The 26,121-nt window shown below is 41.5% G+C and overlaps 1 protein-coding gene across 2 annotated transcripts in view; it reads right to left on the reverse strand.

Annotated features, from left to right (window-relative positions):
• The window catches only part of ZZZ3 (zinc finger ZZ-type containing 3), a 49,147-nt gene extending 27,917 nt beyond the window's left edge, over positions 1-21,230 (reverse strand). Inside the window, exon 1 of one of the 2 annotated variants that reach the window (XM_063427946.1) lies at positions 21,146-21,230. The gene's annotated coding sequence lies outside the window, so the exon portion shown is untranslated. Of the gene's footprint in view, positions 1-6,640; positions 6,729-21,145 lie in introns of those variants that run through there. The other variant, XM_063427948.1, reaches the window with a different exon arrangement.
• Positions 21,231-26,121: the final 4,891 nt, after the last annotated feature.

Genomic DNA, 26,121 nt, shown 5'->3' on the forward strand with positions numbered 1-26,121 from the left:
GTATTCACACCTCTCTGCCTTTTACCTCTAGCCAGGGGGAGGGACATTACACCCCATGTGGTGCAATGGCTATGCACAGACTGACAGGCGGTTTTTACATAAAGGAGGGGGGGGGGGCAGTGTTTACATTACAGCCTAGGAATACCTCTAGATGCAGTCACTGAGACAGTCAGTCAAGGTGCCTTTTGGATCAGTGCTGCACAATGTGCAAGCCAGATGTTCAGAGTCTCCCCGCTCTGCATGGACACACTGAACGTTCCCCAAAGAGATGCATTGATTCAATGCATCCTATGGTGAAATGCTGATTGGGGCAGTGCAGCGTTTTGTCACATATGCGAGAAAGCATTGGATTGGCTGTGATCATCAACTGCAGATGCTAGAAGACCCGCGCAGTGCTGGAAAAAAACATTAGTAAATGACTTTTTAATAGGCGGCAGGACACCTACACAGCTATTTTAAACCTACAGTGTCAGGAATACATGCTTCGTTTTCTGACTCTATAGTGTTCCTTCAATGTATCTATTTTCCCCAAGTTTTCATCTAAACAAAACATTATTATTATATTCCAAAAAAAAAAAAAAAAAGGGTTGGAGAAACCCTTCAATTTTGCATTTTTTCTTTGAGGAGGGGTAGATCTAAAAACAGCTTGCAAACGCTGTGGTTCGCTTGTCTTCTGCCTTTGCAAGTCCTCTCCAAACTCAAGAGTTAAATCATACACTATATGGAGTTTATAAGGGATCATATGAAGACACTGGCTTTATTTAACAAGTTGTTGAGCTACGGACAGCAGAGACAGGTATTCAAATCAAACAATGCCATTTCTCATGATTAGGTCCTTTTTTTATTATCTAAGTAAAGACTGGGACTAGAAAGCCCAGGCAACATAATACCCTGCTAAACTGGTTTCAGATTATTGGATTAATTCATTAAAGGGTAACAACCGACAAGATAAATAACTCACTCACACTGGGAGTGACAGGTCCACAAATTGTAAAAACCTCTGCTCACTGAAGAATGTAACTAATAAAATAATTCCAGTGCCTGCCAGGACAAAAGGCCCACATGGATTAACCACAAACTCGGGAACATGTGATTTTTATTTTTTAGGTCAATACTGTTTACCTCACATGATGCAGTTTGTGATTTTGCAAAACATGGCAAATCATTGAACATCACAAAATAATAATGTAAATCATAATTTAAAAAAAGCTAGAAAAGGGCAATACTGAGAACACAAATTAAAAAACAATATTTTAAAATTAAACGGTAGTGCATCTCTCAAGGAGGAGATATCTGGAATACCTTATACAATTTCCTAAAATAGCGGGAAGTGTGCCAAAGTACTCTGTTACATGCACAATGCTGGGACTTGCTCACGTGCGCATGTATAGTAGAGCTACAATGTTTCAAGCCAAGCCCTTCATGCAGTCCATTCATTGTTGTGGCACACTGGCATGCATGTTGTGGTCAGAATTGCCTGAGCAATGTTTCTCCCATGTATTTGAAAGAAATGACATATTGTCGCTTCCTGGTTGTTGCAGATTGGTGTTTAGGATTTATTGTAAATAAAATAAACCCAGGTATCTGTTATGCACATACAGTATTTGTAATATATTAAAGGATCACTATAGTGTCAGGAAAACAAATCGGTTTTCCTGACACTATAGTACCCTGAGGGTGCCCCCACCCTCACCCCTCCCCTTCAGTTACTCACCTTCTTCCACCGCCGGGCTCCCTTACCTCTCCTCTCCCGCCGACGTCAGCAGAGCGGAATGCACGGCAGTGCCACACGTGCAAAGTGTCCATAGGAAAGCATTTTTCAATGCTCTGCGTGATGGAGGCATAATATGCATCCAGCGTCGCAGATTCGCCTCTTGTGGCTGTCCGGAAGTCACTACAGGCTGGCTTAAACCCAAATGTAAACATAGCAGTTTCTCTGAAACTGCTATGTTTGCATCTGAAGGGTTAAAACCTGAGGGGCCTGGCACCCAGACCACTTCATTGAGCTGAAGTGGTCTGGGTGACTATAGTGTCCATTTAAAATGGTTGACCATAGCAATCCTGGAATGTATTTGACGGTGGTCTACCAAAACTGTCCTTTTGAAACCAGGAGAGATGTTATAGAAATACCTCCACCCAACTGAAAAATATTTCACACTATGTTCATCCCCATAATAAAACTTACCGGTACATCCTTTATTACCAGACACCCAATTGTACCACATACGTTCCATAATTTTAATCAATTCATTCTATAAGGCTGAAACACTGCCTCCACTTAACAGTGCAATCACTCTTTAGCAACTATTCCAAATCCATTCCATAATTAAACTTTCCACCTGATTCCAAGAAACACCAAACTAAACTATATTCCTATCCCAGATTTGGGCACCCCCTCACCCTCCAAAGACCATTTACAGAATTCCCTGCTTTATTACAATTCTTTCCTAGATTCAAGAGCTCCATGCTGCAGCACGGAAGTCCAGTCCCACTTACACATATTTTGCCCTTATTTCCATATACACCGATCCCCCCATACACACATACAGTATATACCCTGATCCCCCCATACACACATACAGTACATACCCTGATCCCCCCATACACACATACAGTACATACCCTGATCCCCCCATACACACATACAGTATATACCCTTATCCCCATTATATATTCTGTACCCTTATCCCCATTATATATTCTGTACCCTTATCCCCATTATATATTCTGTACCCTTATCCCCATTATATATTCTGTACCCTGATCCCCACACACACAGTATAATGCCATATGCCCATTATATATTCTGTACCCTGATGCCCATTATATATTCTGTACCCTGATGCCCATTATATATTCTGTACCTTGATGCCCATTATATATTCTGTACCCTGATGCCCATTATATATTCTGTACCCTGATGCCCATTATATATTCTGTACCCTGATGCCCATTATATATTCTGTACCCTGATGCCCATTATATATTCTGTACCCTGATCCCCATTATATATTCTGTACCCTGATGCCCATTATATATTCTGTACCCTGATGCCCATTATATATTATGTACCTCGATGTCCATTATATATTCTGTACCCTGGTGCCCATTATATGTTCTGTACCCTGATGCCCATTATATATTCTGTACCCTGATGCCCATTATATATTATGTACCTCGATGTCCATTATATATTCTGTACCCTGATGCCCATGATATGTTCTGTACCCTGGTGCCCATTATATATGCTGTACCCTGGTGCCCATTATATATTCTGTACCCTGGTGCCCATTATATATTCTGTACCCAGATGCCCATTATATATTCTGTACCCAGATGCCCATTATATATTCTGTACCCTAATCCCCATTATATATTCTGTACCCTAATCCCCATTATATATTCTGTACCCTGATCCCCATTATATATTCTGTACCCTGATGCCCATTATATATTCTGTACCCCGATTTCCATTATATATTCTGTGCCCTGATGCCCATTATACATTCTGTACCCCGGTGCCCATTATACATTCTGTACCCCGGTGCCCATTATACATTCTGTACCCAGATGCCCATTATATATTCTGTACCCTGATCCCCATTATATATTCTGTACCCAGATGCCCATTATATATTCTGTACCCTAATCCCCATTATATATTCTGTACCCTGATCCCCATTATATATTCTGTACCCTGATCCCCATTATATATTCTGTACCCCGATTTCCATTATATATTCTGTGCCCTGATGCCCATTATATATTCTGTACCCCGGTGCCCATTATACATTCTGTACCCCGGTGCCCATTATACATTCTGTACCCCGGTGCCCATTATACATTCTGTACCCCGGTGCCCATTATACATTCTGTACCCCGGTGCCCATTATACATTCTGTACCCCGGTGCCCATTATACATTCTGTACCCCGGTGCCCATTATACATTCTGTACCCCGGTGCCCATTATACATTCTGTACCCCGGTACCCATTATACATTCTGTACCCCGGTACCCATTATATATTCTGTACCCTGATGCCCATTATATATATTCTGTACCCTGATGCCCATTATATAGTCTGTACCCTGATCCCCATTATATATTCTGTACCCTGATGCCCATTATATATTCTGTTCCCTGATGCCCATTATATATTCTGTACCCTGATCCCCAATATATACTCTGTACCCTGATCCCCATTATATATTCTGTACCCTGATCCCCATTATATATTCTGTACCCTGATCCCCACACACACAGTATAATGCCATATGCCCATTATATATTCTGTACCCTGATCCCCATTATATATTCTGTACCCTGATGCCCATTATATATTCTATACCATGATGCCCATTATATAGTCTGTACCCTGATCCCCATTATATATTCTGTACCCTGATGCCCATTATATATTCTGTACCCTGAGGCCCATTATATATTCTGTACCCTGAGGCCCATTATATATTCTGTACCCTGAGGCCCATTATATATTCTGTACCCTGATGCCCATTATATATTCTGTACCCTGATCCCCATTATATAGTCTGTACCCTGAACCCCATTATATATTCTGTACCCTGATCCCCATTATATATTCTGTACCCTGATCCCCATTATATATTCTGTACCCTGATCCCCATTATATATTCTGTACCCTGATGCCTATTATATATTCTGTACCCTGATCCCCAATATAAACTATGTACCCTGATCCCCAATATATATTCTGTACCCTGATCCCCATTATATATTATGTACCCTGATCCCCATTATATATTCTGTACCCTGATCCCTATTATATATTATGTACCCTGATGCCCATTATATATTCTGTACCCTGATGCCCATTATATATTCTGTACCCTGATGCCCATTATATATTCTGTACCCTGATGCCCATTATATATTCTGTACCCTGATGCCCATTATATACTCTGTACCCTGATCCCTATTATATATTCTGTACACTGATGCCCATTATATATTCTGTACCCTGATCCCCATTATATATTCTGTACCCTGATCCCCATTATATAGTCTGTACCCTGATGCCCATTATATATTCTGTACCCTGATGCCCATTATATATTCTGTACCCTGATGCCCATTATATATTCTATACCCTGATCCCCACACACACAGTATAATGCCATATGCCCATTATATATTCTGTACCCTTATCCCCATTATATATTCTGTACCCTGATGCCCATTATATATTCTATACCCTGATCCCCACACACACAGTATAATGCCATATGCCCACTATATATTCTGTACCCTGATGCCCATTATATATTATGTACCTCGATGTCCATTATATATTCTGTACCCTGATGCCCATTATATATTCTGTACCCTAATCCCCATTATATATTCTGTACCCTGATGCCCATTATATATTCTGTACCCCGATTTCCATTATATATTCTGTACCCTGATGCCCTGATGCCCATTATATATTCTGTACCCTGGTGCCCATTATATGTTTTGTACACTGGTGCCCATTATATGTTCTGTACCCTGATGCCCATTATATATGCTGTACCCTGGTGCCCATTATACATTCTGTACCCCGGTGCCCATTATACATTCTGTACCCCGGTGCCCATTATATATTCTGTACCCTGAGGCCCATTATATATATTCTGTACCCTGATGCCCATTATATAGTCTGTACCCTGATCCCCATTATATATTCTGTACCCTGATGCCCATTATATATTCTGTACCCCGATTTCCATTATATATTCTGTACCCTGATGCCCTGATGCCCATTATACATTCTGTACCCCGGTGCCCATTATACATTATGTAGCCCGGTGCCCATTATACATTCTGTAGCCCGGTGCCCATTATACATTCTGTAGCCCGGTGCCCATTATACATTCTGTAGCCCGGTGCCCATTATACATTCTGTAGCCCGGTGCCCATTATACATTCTGTACCCTGATGCCCATTATATATTCTGTACCCTGATGCCCATTATATATTCTGTACCCTGATGCCCATTATATATTCTGTACCCTGATGCCCATTATATATTCTGTACCCTGATGCTCATTATATATTCTGTACCCTAATCCCCATTATATATTCTGTACCCTGATGCCCATTATATATTCTGTACCCTGATCTCCATTATATATTCTGTACCCTGATGCCCATTATATATTCTGTACCCTGATGCCCATTATACATTTTGTACCCTGATGCCCATTATACATTCTGTACCCTGATGCCCATTATACATTCTGTACCCTGATGCCCATTATATATTCTGTACCCTGATCCCCATTATATATTCTGTACCCTGATGCCCATTATATATTCTGTACCCTGATGCCCATTATACATTCTGTACCCTGATGCCCATTATACATTCTGTACCCTGATGCCCATTATATATTCTGTACCCTGATGCCCATTATATATTCTGTACCCTGATGCCCATTATATATTCTGTACCCTGATGCCCATTATATATTCTGTACCCTGATGCCCATTATACATTCTGTACCCTGATGTCCATTATATATTCTGTACCCTGTGACCCGCCATAAGTCACACCCTCCGCACCTCATCCCCACCCACCAGCACCCAGCCCCGCCCACCGGTGTCCGTTCCACTCACCTCCGGAGCCCACGCTCCTCCCCGCGGCCGCTCCGACCGCCTCACACCCCGGATAAGGCTCAGCCCGCGCCCCCCGCGCGATCCCGCGAGACCCGGCGCACGAGACCTCGCGAGACACAGGCAGACCGGCGTGCGCAGCCATAGGCAGGTCAGAGGGAGGGAGAGAGGGCGGGCATAGCCACAAACCCCGCCCACAATGGGCGGGGCCTAGAGTTCCTCCTCCAATGTCTTCCACATGGAAACAGCGAGAGAGCGATACAATGTATCAACCGTGCTTCATATTAACCGGTCACAGCATTCTATAACCATCTTACATACTGTATATTAATCTATCACAGTCACAGCATTCTATAACCATCTAACATTTAATCTATCACAGTCACAGCATTCTATCACCATCTAACATACTGTATATTAATCTATCACAGTCACAGCATTCTATATCCATCTAACATACTGTATATTAACCTGTCACAGCATTCTATATCCATCTAACATACTGTATATTAACCTATCACAGTCAGCATTCTATAACCATCTAACATACTGTATATTATCCTATCACAGTCACAGCATTCTATATCCATCTAACATCCTGTATATTAATCTATCACAGTCACAGCATTCTATCACCATCTAACATACTGTATATTAACCTATCACAGTCAGCATTCTATAACCATCTAACATACTGTATATTATCCTATCACAGTCACAGCATTCTATATCCATCTAACATCCTGTATATTAATCTATCACAGTCACAGCATTCTATCACCATCTAACATACTGTATATTAATCTATCACAGTCACAGCATTCTATATCCATCTAACATACTGTATATTAACCTGTCACAGCATTCTATATCCATCTAACATACTGTATATTAACCTATCACAGTCACAGCATTCTATATCCATCTAACATACTGTATATTAACCTATCACAGTCACAGCATTCTATAACCGTCTAACATACTGTATTTTAATCTATCACAGTCACAGCATTCTATCACCATCTAACATACTGTATATTAATCTATCACAGTCACAGCATTCTATATCCATCTAACCTACTGTATATTAACCTATCACAGTCACAGCATTATATCACCATCTAACATACTGTATATTAACCTGTCACAGCATTCTATATCCATCTAACATACTGTATATTAACCTATCACAGTCACAGCATTCTATATCCATCTAACATACTGTATATTAACCTATCACAGTCACAGCATTCTATAACCGTCTAACATACTGTATATTAATCTATCACAGTCACAGCATTCTATATCCATCTAACATACTGTATATTAACCTATCACAGTCACAGCATTCTATAACCATCTAACTTTCTGTATATTAACCTGTCACAGTCACAGCATTCTATAACCATCTAACTTTCTGTATATTAACCTGTCACAGTCACAGCATTCTATAACCATCTAACATACTGTATATTGATATATCACAGTCACAGCATTCTATATCCATCTATCATACTGTATATTGATATATCACAGTCACAGCATTCTATATCCATCTATCATACTGTATATTAATCTATCACAGCCACAGCATTCTATAACCATCTATCATACTGTATATTAATCTATCACAGTCACAGCATTCTATAACCATCTAACATACTGTATATTAACCTCACAGTCACAGCATTCTATATCCATCTAACATACAGTATATTAACCTATCACAGTCACAGCATTCTATAACCATCTAACATACTGTATATTAATCTATCACAGTCACAGCATTCTATATCCATCTAACATACTGTATATTAACCTATCACAGTCACAGCATTCTATCACCATCTAACATCCTGTATATTAACCTATCACAGTCACAGCATTCTATCACCATCTAACATACTGCATATTAACCTGTCACAGTCACAGCATTCTATATCCATCTAACATACTGTATATTAACCTATCACAGTCACAGCATTCTATATCCATCTAACATACTGTATTTTACCCTATCACAGTCACAGCATTCTATAACCATCTAACATATTGTATATTAATCTATCACAGTCACAGCATTCTATAACCATCTAACATACTGTATATTAACCTATCACAGTCACAGCATTCTATCACCATCTAAAATACTGTATATTAACCTGTCACAGTCACAGCATTCTATAACCATCTAACATACTGTATATTAACCTATCACAGTCACAGCATTCTATAACCATCTAACATACTGTATAGTAATCTATCACAGTCACAGCATTCTATAACCATCTAACATACTGTATATTAATCTACCACAGCATTCTATAACCATCTAACATACTGTATATTAACCTGTCACAGTCACAGCATTCTATAACCATCTAACATACTGTATATTAACCTATCACAGTCACAGCATTCTATAACCATCTAACATACTGTATATTGATATATCAGTCACAGCATTCTATATCCATCTAACATACTGTATATTATCCTATCACAGTCACAGCATTCTATATCCATCTAACATACTGTATATTAATCTATCACAGTCACAGCATTCTATATTCATCTAACATACTGTATATTAACCTATCACAGTCACAGCATTCTATATCCATCTAACATACTGTATATTAACCTGTCACAGTCACAGCATTCTATAACCATCTAACATCCTGTATATTAACCTATCACAGTCACAGCATTCTATATCCATCTAACATACTGTATATTAACCTGTCACAGTCACAGCATTCTATAACCATCTAACATCCTGTATATTAACCTATCACAGTCACAGCATTCTATCACCATCTAACATACTGCATATTAACCTGTCACAGTCACAGCATTCTATAACCATCTAACATACTGTATATTAATCTATCACAGTCACAGCATTCTATATCCATCTAACATACTGTATATTAACCTATCACAGTCACAGCATTCTATATCCATCTAACATACTGTATATTACCCTATCACAGTCACAGCATTCTATAACCATCTAACATACTGTATATTAATCTATCACAGTCACAGCATTCTATAACCATCTAACATACTGTATATTAACCTATCACAGTCACAGCATTCTATCACCATCTAACATACTGTATATTAACCTGTCACAGTCACAGCATTCTATAACCATCTAACATACTGTATATTAACCTATCACAGTCACAGCATTCTATAACCATCTAACATACTGTATAGTAATCTATCACAGTCACAGCATTCTATAACCATCTAACATACTGTATATTAATCTATGACAGTCACAGCATTCTATAACCATCTAACATACTGTATATTAACCTGTCACAGTCACAGCATTCTATAACCATCTAACATACTGTATATTAACCTATCACAGTCACAGCATTCTATAACCACCTAACATACTGTATATTGATATATCACAGTCACAGCATTCTATATCCATCTAACATACTGTATATTATCCTATCACAGTCACAGCATTCTATATCCATCTAACATACTGTATATTAATCTATCACAGTCACGGCATTCTATAACCATCTAACATACTGTATATTAATCTATCAGTCACAGCATTCTATAACCATCTAACATACTGTATATTAATCTATCACAGTCACAACATTCTATATCCATCTAACATACTGTATATTAATCTATCACAGTCACAGCATTCTATAACCATCTAACATACTGTATATTAACCTGTCACAGCATTCTATATCCATCTAACATACTGTATATTAACCTATCACAGTCAGCATTCTATAACCATCTAACATACTGTATATTAATCTATCACAGTCACAGCGTTCTATAACCATCTAACATACTGTATATTAATCTATCAGTCACAGCATTCTATCACCATCTAACATACTGTATATTAATCTATCACAGTCACAGCATTCTATAACCATCTAACATACTGTATAGTTCACAGTCACAGCATTCTATATCCATCTAACATACTGTATATTAATCTATCACAGTCACAGCATTCTATAACCATCTAACATACTGTATATTAACCTGTCACAGTCACAGCATTCTATAACCATCTAACATACTGTATATTAATCTATCACAGTCACAGCATTCTATCACCATCTAACATACTGTATATTAATCTATCACAGTCACAGCATTCTATCACCATCTAACATACTGTATATTAATCTATCACAGTCACAGCATTCTATAACCATCTAACATACTGTATATTAATCTATCACAGTCACAGCATTCTATAACCATCTAACATACTGTATATTAACCTATCACAGTCACAGCATTCTATAACCATCTAACATACTGTATATTAACCTGTCACAGCATTCTATAACCATCTAACATACTGTATATTAATCACAACCATAGTATTATATCACCATCTAACATACTGTATAACATGCTCACATCGACCTATCAGTCATAGCCTCCTATATTGTCAGTTATTACATCTATAGCTATTCCTATCTAACTAGATTATGTAACTTCATTATGTACACACTGTATAACATGCTGCACAATAGCCTATCTCGTTCACAGCATCATTACCTATAGCCATCACCACCTAACATACTGTATAACAAGCTGCACATTAACCTGTCACAGTCAAAACATCATTACCTACAGCCATCACCACCTAACATACTGTATAACATTCTGCACATTAACCTGTCACAGTCAAAACATCATTACCTACAGCCATCACAACCTAACATAACAATTGTATATTTTTTGTAAATTAAATTTAGCAAGTTTAAAAAAAAAACAAAAAAAAACTGGCTCCTAAGATTCTAAACAAATTTGTCAAGCCCTACTGTATAACATGCTGCACAATAATTTATCACAGTCATATCATTACCTACAACCATCATCACATAACATACTGTATAACATGCTGCACATTAACCTATCAGTCATAGCATCAATGCCTACAGTCATCACCACATTAACCTATCACAGTCATAGCATCAATACCTACAGCCATCACCACCTAACATACTGTATAACATGTTGCACAATAACCTGCTACTGTCATAACATTACCTACAGCTACCACCACCTAACATACTGTACAACATGCTGCACATTAACCTATCACAGTAATTGCATCATTACTGTGGCGGCCACCCCAATCCAAAGACGTTCTTTCCCCCTTAGTGGGAGGGATGCTGTAATGCAGAGCAGGAACAGCTCTTACAAGAGCTAGTGATTTAGCACTCCAAGCAGAAAGGAGACATCTGTTGCACTCCCCTCTGGACCTGAGAGTAGACTACAGTAAAAACAAACACACAATTACATTGGCTCTTGGGTCCAGGACACTCCCATACAAAATAAGAACCCCTCCCCTGTGTCTGGGAGATAATTGATTCATGAACTGTATTAACTCAGTTATCACATTAACCTATTACAGTCATTGCATCATTACCTACAGCTGTCACCACTTAACATACTGTATAACATTTTGCACATTAACCTGTCACAGTAATAACTTAATTACCTACAGCCATCACCACCTAACATACTGTATAACATTCTGCACATTTACCTAACACAGTCATAGCATCATTACCTACAGCCATCACCACATAACATACTGTATACTATTCTGCACATTAACCTGTCACAGTAATAACTTTATTACCTACAGCCATCACCACATAACATACTGTATACTATTCTGCACATTAACCTGTCACAGTAATAACTTTATTACCTACAGCCATCACCACCTAACATACTGTATAACATGCTGCAGAATAACCTATCACAGTCATAGCATCATTACCTACAGCCATCACCACCTAACATACTGAATACTATTCTGCACATTAACCTATCACAGTCATAGCATCATTACCTACAGCCATCACCACATAACATACTGTATAACATTTTGCACATTAACCTGTCACAGTAATAACTTTATTACCTACAGCCATCACCACCTAACATACTGTATACTATTCTGCACATTAACCTGTCACAGTAATAACTTTATTACCTACAGCCATCACCACCTAACATACTGTATAACATTCTGCACATTAACCTATCACAGTCATAGCATCATTACCTACAGCCATCACCACATAACATACTGTATAACATTCTGCACATTAACCTATCACAGTCATAGCATCATTACCTACAGCCATCACCACATAACATACTGTATACTATTCTGCACATTAACCTGTCACAGTAATAACTTTATTACCTACAGCCATCACCACATAACATACTGTATACTATTCTGCACATTAACCTGTCACAGTAATAACTTTATTACCTACAGCCATCACCACCTAACATACTGTATAACATTCTGCACATTAACCTATCACAGTCATAGCATCATTACCTACAGCCATCACCACATAACATACTGTATACTATTCTGCACATTAAACTGTCACAGTAATAATTTTATTACCTACAGCCATCACCACATAACATACTGTATACTATTCTGCACATTAACCTGTCACAGTAATAACTTTATTACCTACAGCCATCACCACCTAACATACTGTATAACATTCTGCATCCTCACTCCCTGGGATCCCAGGTGAGTCTCCCCAACCATGATCGCCGGCATGGGATCGCCGGCGACTGGGTAAGTAACAAAAAAATGGAGGGCGTACTATTACTCCCTGCGGCATTTAGAGCCGCTTAGAATAGGGCGTAATAGTATGCCCTCCGGTTTTTAAGGGGTTAATTAGTAAGAACAGTAATATTTAGATTTATTTTGGAATACAATTATTTTTGTATTTTTGTAAATTCTATTTACAGGTTAGGGATACAACCATGGGCACCAGGTTTGCCCCCATTTATGGCAATATCTACATATGCCTGGTGCTTTGGCGGCGTTATTTTGATGACATTATTTGGAAAGGGAGTCACTCATTATTTGATCATTTTGTTCAATATCCCAATGACAAAATGTCAATTTAAAGGGACACTCCAGGCACCCAGACCACTTCTGCCCATTGGAGTGGCCTGGGTGCCAATTCCCACCACCCTTAACCCTGCAAGTGTAATTATTGCAGTTTTTATAAACTGCAATAATTACCTTGCAGGGTTAATTCCTTCTCTAGTGGCTGTCTATATAATAGGATTTGGGGGAGAGAGGAATTCAGGCTTTTTTTTTTTTTTACTGTATTTTGATTGTTTGTTTTAATTATTTGAGGTCCCTGAGAAAGTTCTCTTATGAGCAAAACGCGTGGGACCTGGGCTCAATAATATATTTTTTGTCTCAGACTATTTGATTCTACTTTACAGTATACTATTTGTTTTGGTATAATAAATGTTTTTATACTTGCCTGGATTCCTGAAGGTGAGGAGGTCTGTTTAGCCCCGATTACCTTAACCCCTTAACGCCGTACCATGCCGTCCCGCATTAAATGGGCTTTAAAGCCGTTGCGACGGCATGGTACGTCGTAACGGCTTAAGCTCCCAGGAGGACAGTTGTACTCACCTCCGCCGCGATCCTCTTCTGGGCTCTCAGGCAGCCCCCCTCCGGCAAATGAGGCCCCCGGGTGCCATGTGATCGCTCTCAAAGAGCGATCACATGGCCCCCTATAGCTGGCTGTGGATCTGCCAGCAGAGGGACTGTTTGAAATATCAGACAGTCCCCCTGCTGGTGGGAAAGTAAAAAAAAATAAAATAAAACATGTGTAAAAATAAATTAAATATATTTATATATATATAATATGTATATATATTATATATATATATAATATATATACATATTATATATATGTAACGTCATACAAAGTGTATTTTAATATTAAAATACACTTAGAATGACGTTACATATATATATATAATATGTATATATATATATATTATATATAATAGATGTACATATATATTATATATAAATACGTATAAATAAAATAAATAAATAAAATATTGAAACAAAATTTCATCTAAATTATATATGCATATGTAATTTCATTCTAACTGTATTTTGTTATTAATACATATATATATATATATAGGTAACAAAATACACTTAGAATGACATTCTATATATATCTATCTATATATAAAATACAAATAACCGCAAATATATATATATATATAGATAAATACATATAATTACATAAAAGATTACATTAGTATACACGTCGAATTTAAATACCTATTAATGCATATATATTAAAATTCTACGTGTATATTTATATAATCTTTTAACGTAATTATGTGATTTGATTAATTAAAATTTGATTGACATGCCTGACAACACAGGGAGAAAGTACAGAGAATTTAATTTGCAAGCACTATATTTGACCCTGTAACTCTACAAGACACCATAAAACCTGTACATGGGGGTACTGTTTTACTCGGGAGACTTCGCTGAACTCAAATATTAGTGTTTCAAACTGGTAAATTGTATTACAACGATGATATTTTAAGTAAAAGTGACGTTTTTATGGTCTATATTATTGTTGTAATATGTTTTACTGTTTTAAAACACTAATATTTGTGTTTAGTGAAGTCTCCCGAGAATAACAGTACCCCCCATGTACAGGTTTTATGGTGTTTTGGAAAGTTAGAGAGTCACATATAAGGCTTGCATTTCATTTTTTTCACATTGAAATTTGCCAGATTGGTTATGTTGCCTTTGAGAGCGTATGGTAGCCCAGGAATGAGAATTACCCCCATGATGGCATACCATTTGCAAAAGTAGACAACCCGAAGTATTGCAAGTGGGGTATGTCCAGTCTTTCTTAGTAGCCACTTAGTCACAAACACTGGCCAAATATTAGTTTTTTGCTTTTTTCACACAAAAACAAATATGAACGCTAACTTTGGCCAGTGTTTGTGACTAAGTGGCTACTAAAAAAGACTAAACATACCCCACTTTCAATACCTTGGCTTGTCTACTTTTTCAAATGCTATGCCATTATGTGGGTAATTCTCATTCCTGGGCTAACACACGGTCTCAAAGGTAACATTACTAATCTGGAAAATTTCAATTTGAAAATGGAATGTTCTAGATTTGACCCTGTAACTTTCCAAAACACCATAAAACCTGTTAATGGGGGGTACTGTTGTACTCGTGACACATCACTGATTACAAATATGTGCATTTTGTTGCACTAAAACCTAACAAATCTTATTTTCTCACATTTTTTTTAAATTATATTCATAATAAATTATGTTCCATATATGAATAGTTAATGATAAATTAAAGCCCTGTTTCTCCTGAACAAAATGATATATAATAAGTGTGGGTGCATATAATATGAAAGAGGGGAACTACGGGTGAACAGACATATAGCGCAAATACCAGTTTTTGTTTACGTTTTGTTTTGATCAGAACGTGCACTATTGACTCCGTCCTGAAGGGGTTAAAGTGATCTTAAACTACACATTTTGTGAGTGCAATCAAATAAGCATGTTACTTTTATTTATTTGTAACAATACCACACTTTGTTCTGTTGTTATATTCTTTTCAAATTATACAGCTGTATGCCATTTTACTTTCTACCTGCAAAATTAAAGGCAATTAAAGTTTTCATTTGGGTTATATCTACTAAACAGTGATTTCTGTTTTGTATTTGGACAGTGGAGTGTCTCTTTAAACATCCAGGCAAATTTCTAGGCACTGTTTAACATCAAAGATTATGTTGCAGGCCTTACCTTGGATGATAATCCTAATGATAATATATACAAACCTTAAAACCTAGATTTGATACACTTCATCCACTGTCAAATGGTTATCTCAGGTAAGAAGACAATTTTCACCAATTGTTGGATTTTGAATACTTATTCTGCTGTTATGGCCGGGAAAAATTTGACTTCAAAGCTCCATGTCCATGGTCATATTTGATGCTTGTTTCAAAAATCGACCTTGGTATTTAGGGTACCAAACTTTATACACAAGAGAGATGCAGAACTTAGAACAAGCAAAGATCATTGTAGATAGGGATACTGTCCAGGAGGAGTAAACCTTTGGCACTCCAGATGTTGTGGACTACATCTCCCCTGATGCTTTGCTGGCATTATGGCTGTAAAAGCATTATAGGAGATCTAATCTATACCATCTGGAGTGCAAATTGCAATTTTTGGCCAATGTTCTTTGAGATCTGTCCCAGATCCGAAGCACAATTTTTGTAGCAGTCTATTATGGGTAAGGAGTTAGGGGTTACAGCCCAAATCTAGAAAGTAAAAAAGAATACTGCCAGTTGCAATTAAACTATACTTTTGTTAGTAATCGGAATATCGAAACATATAGATAAAAAAATGATTGCCCTCAATGTGGCGGGGGGGTATCTAATACACACAAACACATACACATACAAACATGCAGATACAAAGTCACACATAATGACACAAAAGCAGACATACAGTTAGATTCATAAAAACAGACACATACAAGCAAACGGTACACATTAAAGCCACTCTGAAAAGGTACACCGAGATTATCATTACCAAAGAGGAAGTGTACATAACGGATTAGATCTGCCGGACACCACTCTGATATGGCTAAACATGTTGTTTTCAGTTTTTAGCTGGCGACTTTGGCTGCACAAGCTACAGGAACGGAATCGGAGCCTACCTCTAATTCAACAGCAGAGCAGCCACCTCATGCAATTCCCCTGGAGAGTGAAAGCCTCCACTACAAGCTCACCTCGTGAGGAATGGGAAGACTATCTCCAATGTGTTCAAGAAGGCCCATACCCACATACTTGGGCTGAGAGCAGTCAGGGGGAGAACCCTGGTGTACGACCCACACCTCTGGAGGAACCTCAACTCGCAACAGCATGTGACAACTTCCCTCTGGATTACAGATCTCGATGCCAGAGGCTGCCGGATCGGTGGGCATCACTATCAGGCACTCGATGAGGCCCGAGGCCGGTGGAGTTGATCACTCTGGATGATACGGACTGAGTGCATTATTGTGTGTGTGTCTGTATGTGTGTGGTTTGTGTGAATTTCCCAAAGTATAATTACATGTAACAGTCACACCAGGGAAATATTTAAACCCACGGAATGTTATATCATTGCTCAATGTAACGCATAATGCTCCCACTAATCCTAGCCACATCAGTCTACATGAGAATTACTCATTTATTCCTCCGGTACATCAAGAAAGGGGAAGCCCAAGGGGAAAAGGAGAAATCCTCCCTCAAAATAAGCGGTGCTATTTACAAATAGAGGTGGAACTGCATAGAACTTGTGTGGGTGGACATCATTCCACCAGGCCCCTCCAGTCTGCCCTGAGAGGGAGAGCCTGCAGCTCCGCCGGGTGTGAGCTGCAGACTGTGCATATCGCGATCTCTGGCCAATCAGAGCATTGTCGCGGGTTATCAGTCACCCCGTTATCCCTCACTCTGTCACCAGTCACCCGCTCATCACTCACTGTCATCGGTCACCCCCTCCCTCCGTCATCCGGCACCCCCTCCCTTCCTTCATCATCAGTCACCCCCTCCCTCCCTCTGCCACCAGTCACCCCCTCCCCGCAGAGTGAAGGAGGAAGGGGATGACTGGTGACAGAGTGAGGGAGCTAAGGGGTGACTGGTGACAGAGGGAGGGAGGTAAGGGGTGACTGGTGACAGAGGGGAGGTAGGTAGGTAAGAGGTGACTGGTGACAGAGGGAGGGAGGTAAGGGGTGAATGGTGACAGTGGGGGGGAGGTAGGTGGTGACTGGTGACAGTGGGAGGTAGTGACTGGTGACAGTGGGAGGTAGTGACTGGTGACAGTGGGAGGTAGTGACTGGTGACAGTGGGAGGGAGGTAGGGGATGACTGGTGACAGAGGGGGGAGGTAAGGGGTGACTGGTGGCAGAGGGAGGGAGGTAATGGGTGACTGGTGGCAGAGGGAGGGAGGTAATGGGTGACTGGTGGCAGAGGGAGGGAGGTAATGGGTGACTGGTGGCAGAGGGAGGGAGGTAATGGGTGACTGGTGGCAGAGGGAGGGAGGTAAGGGGTGACTGGTGACAGAGGGAGGGAGGTAAGGGGTGACTGGTGACAGTGGAAGGGAGGTAGGGGGTGACTGGTGACAGTGGGAGGGAGATAGGGGTGACTGGTGACAGTCCTGGTTTAAATACAGTTTTTTTATTTAAAAAAAAAAAAATTGTATCAGGACAAGTAGATTGTCATGACGGACAAGTAGATTGGGCAAACTCTTTAGTCCCCGGACAAGTATTTTTTTATTCCCACACCCCTGTATATGTATCCTGTGTCAGTGATTATCGTAGCATAAGTATCCTGGCTCTCTCCCAGAGTAAGTAGATAGACTGTTTAAAAAACAATTTGACAACTTACTTTGGTCCCCATGGCAACTGTACCACATCTGGGTTCTCCTGCAGGAGAAGCTCGGTGTCTCTTCTGCGCTAAGCACAGCCCAGTACAAAGCTGTGCTCACTGGCTGAGAATGGTACTCAGAAGCACCCAAGTAAGTTGTCAAATAGTTTTTAAAGGGACACTCTATTGCCCAAATAAAATTAAAAAAAATACACACACAATCACTGCTTAGTAGATATAACCCAAATTAAAACATGCATCTTTTTCCATGTAGGCTTGCTAAAACCGCAGTTTTCTTCTCTGAAGCCATTGCACGTAGGGCTAAAATATCATGCTTTCTGAAGAGCATGAGTGGTTTAGGGCATGACAGGTTCCCCTTTAAAAAAAAAAGGACATATTCTTCACACATAAAGCACCCCAGCAAGCTGCAGTTGTTTTGAGTTACATTTCTGGCCACTACTGTTTTTGAACGGTTTAACTCAGCAGATTGGTCCACAGCAACTGCTTTCTGTGGTCCTCACTGCAGCCTCCACACTTCTTCCCATGCTTCTACTTGAGCGGCAGCGATTGGCTGAGTGTGTCAGCGGATGCTCTCAGTCTATCACTGGCTGCCTGTTGATAATTACAGTATGTAATTTAACGCTCAATGGGCGGCCAATGATAGGCCGAGAGTGTCAGCTGATGCTCTCTGGCAATCAATGCCGCCCATGCAGAAGCATTAGAAAAGGACCATAGGAGGAAGGGCAGATGGGCACTTGGTACCCAATTTCAGGATTATACCATTCAAAAACAGTTTGATTTTTTTTTACCCCAAGTTTACCCATGCAGTTATATAGAGAGGGAGGTGGTGTTGATACTCTGTAATATAGATGATGTGAGAAGGGTGGTGTTAATTAATACTATGCAGTGAGTATGGGAGTGTTAATAAATACCATGCAGATATATAGAGAGGGAGGTGGTATTAATACTCTGTAATATAGATGATGTGAGTAATGTGGTGTTAATGAATACTATGCAGTGAGTATGAGAGTGTTAATGAATACCATGCAGTTATATAGAGAGGGAGCTGGCATTGATACTCTGTAATAGAGATGATGTGAGGAAGGTGGTATTAATGAATACTATGCAGTAAGTATGGGAGTGTTAATGAATACCATGCAGTTATATAGAGAGTGAGGTGGTATTGATACTCTGTAATAGAGATGATGTGAGGAGGGTGGTGTTAATGAATACCATGCAGATATAGAGAGAGGGAGGTGGTGTTAATGAATACTATGCAGTAAGTATGGGGGTGTTAATGAATACTATGCAGTGAGTATGGGAGTGTTAATGAATACCATGCAGTTATATAGAGAGGGAGGTGGTGTTAATGAATACTATGCAGTGAGTATGGGAGTGTTAATGAATACTATGCAGTGAGTATGGGAGTGTTTATGAATACTATGCAGTTATACAGAGGGAGGTGGTGGTAATGAATACTATGCAGTGAGTATGGGAGTGTTAATAAATACTATGCAGTTATATAGAGAGGGAAGTGGTATTGATACTCTGTAATAGAGATGATGTGAGGAGGGTGGTGTTAATGAATACTATGCAGTGAGTATGGGAGTGTTAATGAATACCATGCAGATATATAGAGAGGGAGGTGGTGTTAATGAATACTATGCAGTAAGTATGGGAGTGTTAATGAATACCATGCAGATATAGAGAGGGAGGTGGTGTTAATGAATACTATGCAGTAAGTATGGGGGTGTTAATGAATACTATGCAGTGAGTATGGGAGTGTTAATGAATACCATGCAGATATATAGAGAGGGAGGTGGTGTTAATGAATACTATGCAGTAAGTATGGGAGTGTTAATGAATACTATGCAGTAAGTATGGGGGTGTTAATGAATACTATGCAGTGAGTATGGGAGTGTTAATGAATACCATGCAGATATATAGAGAGGGAGGTGGTGTTAATGAATACTATGCAGTAAGTATGGGAGTGTTAATGAATACTATGCAGTAAGTATGGGAGTGTTAATGAATACTATGCAGTGAGTATGGGAGTGTTCATGAATACCATGCAGATATATAGAGAGGGAGGTGGTATTGATACTCTGTAATAGAGATGTGAGGAGGGTGGTGTTAATGAATACTATGCAGTTATATAGAGAAGGAGGGGGGAGGAGGCGGTATTGAAGCACACTCCGTTCGGTTGCCCGGCTCGCTGTACTCACTCTCCAGTCTCAGTGCCGCTCTCTCCCCGGACTCCCAGCTCGCTCTCTCCGCCGGAAGTTTCCGCCTCCCGCTCCCAAACACGCCGCACCAACTTCCGGCTCTCAGTGGCTGCTTAGCAACAGCGACACCTACCGAGGAGAGACGGGAACTGCAAGAGGAATCTAAAGCGCTCACTGGGTGTCGAGATACACAGTGCATGTAGGAGGGGGCTCCCATGGGTCACAATGAGGCACAGTGCTGGTGGTAGGGGGGTGCCAGGAGGCACAGTGCTGGTGGTAGGGGATGCCAGGAGGCACAGTGCTGGTGGTAGGGGGGTGCCAGGAGGCACAGTGCTGGTGGTAGGGGGGTGCCAGGAGGCACAGTGCTGGGGTAGGGAGCTCCCATTGAGGCACAGTGCTGGGGTAGGGAGCTCCCACTGAGGCACAGTGCTGGGGTAGGGGGCTCCCACTGAGGCACAGTGCTGGGGTAGGGGGCTCCCACTGAGGCACAGTGCTGGTGGTAGGGGGATGCCAAGAGGCACAGTGCTGGTGGTAGGGGGATGCCAAGAGGCACAGTGCTGGTGGTAGGGGGATGCCAAGAGGCACAGTGCTGGTGGTAGGGGGATGCCAAGAGGCACAGTGCTGGTGGTAGGGGGATGCCAAGAGGCACAGTGCTGGTGGTAGGGGGATGCCAAGAGGCACAGTGCTGGGGTAGGGGGATCCCACTGAGGCACAGTGCTGGGGTAGGGGGATGCCAGGAGGCACAGTGCTGGGGTAGGGCGCTCCCAATGAGGCACAGAGCTGGTGGTAGGGGGATGCCATGAGTCACGGTGCTGGGGTAGAGGGCTCCCAATGAGGCACAGTGCTGGTGGTAGGGGGATGCCAGGAGTCACAATGAGGTACAGTGCTGGGGTAGAGAGTTCCCAATGAGGCACAAAGCTGGTGGTAGGGGGATGCCAGGAGTCACAGTGATAGGTAAGGGGGCTCCCATGGGGTAACAGTGAGGCACAGAGCTGGGCTAAGGAGCCCACAGTTTTCACAGTGATGCACAGTACTGGTGGTAGGGGCATACCAGGAGTCACAATGAGGCACAGTGCTGAGGTAGGGGGCTCCCAATGAGGCACATAGCTGGTGGTAGGGGGATGCCTGGAGTCTCAGTGCTGAGTGTAAAATATTGCTGGTGTTATCTAGTTTGTGGTGTAGTCAAGTTGTTTAATTTCTACAATTAATTATAGTTGATATGAGTAAAATGTGATCATTCTGTAGGCCTTTCCCACGTCTAGCATTGAAATTAATTTAACCTAATTTTATCAAGCATATTTAGTTATTCCTCTGCATTACAGGTTCCTTACTAAAGGGCCACAGGAGTATTCACTGGGTATTTTCAGGATTGCACCAGGAAATTACAAATCTGAAGCCAGACCTGAAACACAGCAGCTTGAGAATATGCCAACTATTTTGATCTAAAATTTGCAGTTCTCTGGTAATTTCTGACACTGCTCTGTTTAAAGGGACACTAGTCACCAAAACAACTTTAGCTTAAAGGGAAACTCCAGTGCCAGGAAAACAATCTGTTTTCCTGGCACTGCAGGTCCCCTCTCCCTCCCACCCCACAATCCCCAGTTGCTGAAGGGGTGAAAACCCCTTCAGTAACTTACCAAAGGCAGCGACATGTCCCACGTCGCTGCTTCTTCCTCCGCCACTCCTCTGATCCCGTCCACCAGCCGGGGAGACGCAATGCCGTGCATGCGCCTTAGAACTCCTCATAGGAAAGAATTGAAAATGCTTTCCTATAGGGAATTGAGCGACGCTGGAGGTCCTCACACAGCATGAGGACGTCCAGCGACGCTCTAGCACAGGTTTTCAGGAAGTTCCCTCTAGTGTCTGCCTAGTAGACAGCCACTAGAGGTGGAGTTAACCCTGCAAGCTAATTATTGCAGTTTATAAAAAAAACTGCAATAATTACACTTACAGGGTTAAGAGTAGTGGGAGTTGGCACCCAGACCACTCCAATGGGCAGAATTTACACAGCCTCCCAAACACTTTCTGTAACGAGAGTTCTAATGTTTAAACAATTCAGATGACTAAAATATGACTACAACTAAAATGGCTTTTTAGTCCAAATACTATGACTAAAACTAAATTTAAATTTGCTGCTAAAATTAACACTGGGGTGTAAGATACATGGGGGGCTGGGGGATTGAGACACATAAAAGGACTGTGGGGATGGGGCTTGGGGGGAAGAAATGAGACACATGGGCCACTTGGGGAATGAGACCGGGGGCTGAGACACACAATGCGACAGAGAGGCTAGGGGAGGGAGACACAAGGTGCTTAAGGAGAATAGACTTACAAATTGGCCTATGGTGAGAAATTGGGCTATGGGAGGGGGGAGGGGGGGAGCGGGGCAAAGAGCCACAAGGGAGCTGGGGAAGGGACAAGAGACAGACAGGAGCCTGGGGAGCAGACACCCAGAGGAGCTGGGGGTACACAAAGAGACACAGAGCGGCTGGCGAAGGGGCAAAAGAGACAGAGGCTTTAACTAAACCCATTTGATATTAGTCGTGTTGACTAAAATACTGATGATTTAGTAGGCTAAAATAAAACAAACAATTTATATGAACTAAAACAAAAATAGCTTTTTAGTTAAGTCTAAAACTAATTGAAATTTGCTGCCAAAATTGACACTGCTTACAACAGCATTGCCAGTGCATTACAGCTCACTTTAGTGGTTATGGTGCTTAAAGTGTTCCTTCCAAGGGGGAGGGGGATCCGGGTCCTATCACACCATGCAAAACCCAAGGTGCAAAAGTGTGCAACAAGGACTCTGAGACAATCCAGCACATAGTGTCCAGCAGGCCCGGACTGGCCATCGGGCACACCGGGCAAATGCCCGGTGGGCCGCGGTGGCCATGGGCCGAGGCCGGCAGGGGAAGGTCCCAGGATCTCCCCTGCCGGTCTATGCAAGGCCGGCACTATCCGAGCGCCGGCCCCGCTGTTTTCAATGAAGGGCCGGTGAGGAGATCATAGATCTCCCTCACCGGCCCCCTTGGAGAGACCTGCGGCTGGGGAGGGAGGTAGAGGACCCGGCGGAGCTCTATCTTGCAGCTCCGCCGGGTTCCTCTCGCGAGATCCGGCGCGTTGCCATGGCAACGACCGGATCTCGCGAGAGTGAACTCTAGCCCTCAGGCTAGAGTTCACTCACCACTGGACCACCAGGGATGGTGTCGGAGTGCCGGCCCCCCCCCCACCCACTCACCAGCATGCCGGTCCCCCCCTCCCAGGCTAAAGGTAAGAAGGGAGGGGGGGACATAATGCATACTTTTTTATTTATTTTACCCCCCCCAACACTCAATCCCTTCTAACATTCACACACAGCACACACATCACTATCACACACAGCACTCTCACTCCCATCACACACAGCACACACATCACTATCACACACAGCACTCTCACTCCCATCACACACAGCACTCTCACTCCCATCACACACAGCACTCTCACTCCCATCACACACAGCACTCTCACTCCCATCACACACAGCACTCTCACTCCCATCACACACAGCACTCTCACATCCATCACAGCACTTTCACACACAGCACTCTCACACCCATCACACACAGCAGTCTCACACCCATCACAGCACTTTCACACACAACACTCTCACACCCATCACAGCACTTTCACACACAACACTCTCACACCCATCACAGCACTTTCACACACAGCACTCTCACACCCATCACACACAGAACTCTCACACACATCACACTCAGCACTCACACACATCATCCACAGCACTATCACACTCATCACATTTAGGACTCACACACACATCACACTCAGCACTATCACAAAACACATCATACACAGCACTCTCACACACATCACACTCAGCACTCACGCACATCATCCACAGCACTATCACACTCGGCACTCTCACACACAGCACTCTCACACACATCACCCTCAGCACTCACACACATCATCCACAGCACTATCACACTCAGCACTCTCACACACATCACACTCAGGACTCACACACATCACACTCAGCACTATCACAAAACACATCACACACAGCACCCTCACACACAGCATCCATCATACACACATACTGCACCCCTCACATACACACCGAACCTCCCCAACACACACATACACAATACTTCCAAATATATATATATATATTATATATATATATATACACACACGCACACACACACTACATTCCTGACATACACACTCTGGATACCCTATACACACACTAGATTCCTTGTAAGCAAACACATACTACACCCCTAAACACACACTCTCTACAAACACTACATCACATATACACACACACACACACACTATAGCCTGTATGCACACACTTGCTACATCCCCTATACACACATTCTTTACAGACCCTAGCCACATATGCATTACATTACACCACAAACACAACACGACTAAAACCGACCTTATTACACAATACCACACCACAATCAGCTCACTCTATACACACACACACAATCCCACAAGCAGGCTCCAAACACAGCACAATACTCTTTCCTGGCATTTTTGTCTCCTGGTATCCATTTATAGAGACACCAGAGACAAGTTGCAAGGAAACACAGTGCAAGCATGTTATTAAATTTGCTTGCACTGTGCAGAACAAATACAGGGCTTTTTTCTCATGCTAGAGCTCTTTAGCAGAGCTCTGCGCATGGTCTGCCCTGGCCTGCACTTTGAGAAGGGGGCGTGTTTGTCGTTAGTGACGACAAAACACGCCCTCTCTGCACCGCCCCTTCTTAGTGGGCCGCTGTGATAAAAAAATGCCCGGGCCGAATTTTTATCCCAGTCCGGCCCTGGTGTCCAGTTGCAAGATGTTAGCAAGAACAACATACACTGAGAGACACAACCAAGTAGCTGGGTTTGTGTACCAAAATATCTGCACTGTACAGTATATGGGCTGCACCTGCCTAAGTCCAGATGGGAGATACCAC

The sequence above is a fragment of the Pelobates fuscus genome, chromosome 7 (assembly GCF_036172605.1).
Source record: "Pelobates fuscus isolate aPelFus1 chromosome 7, aPelFus1.pri, whole genome shotgun sequence".
Lineage (NCBI taxonomy): Eukaryota > Metazoa > Chordata > Amphibia > Anura > Pelobatidae > Pelobates > Pelobates fuscus.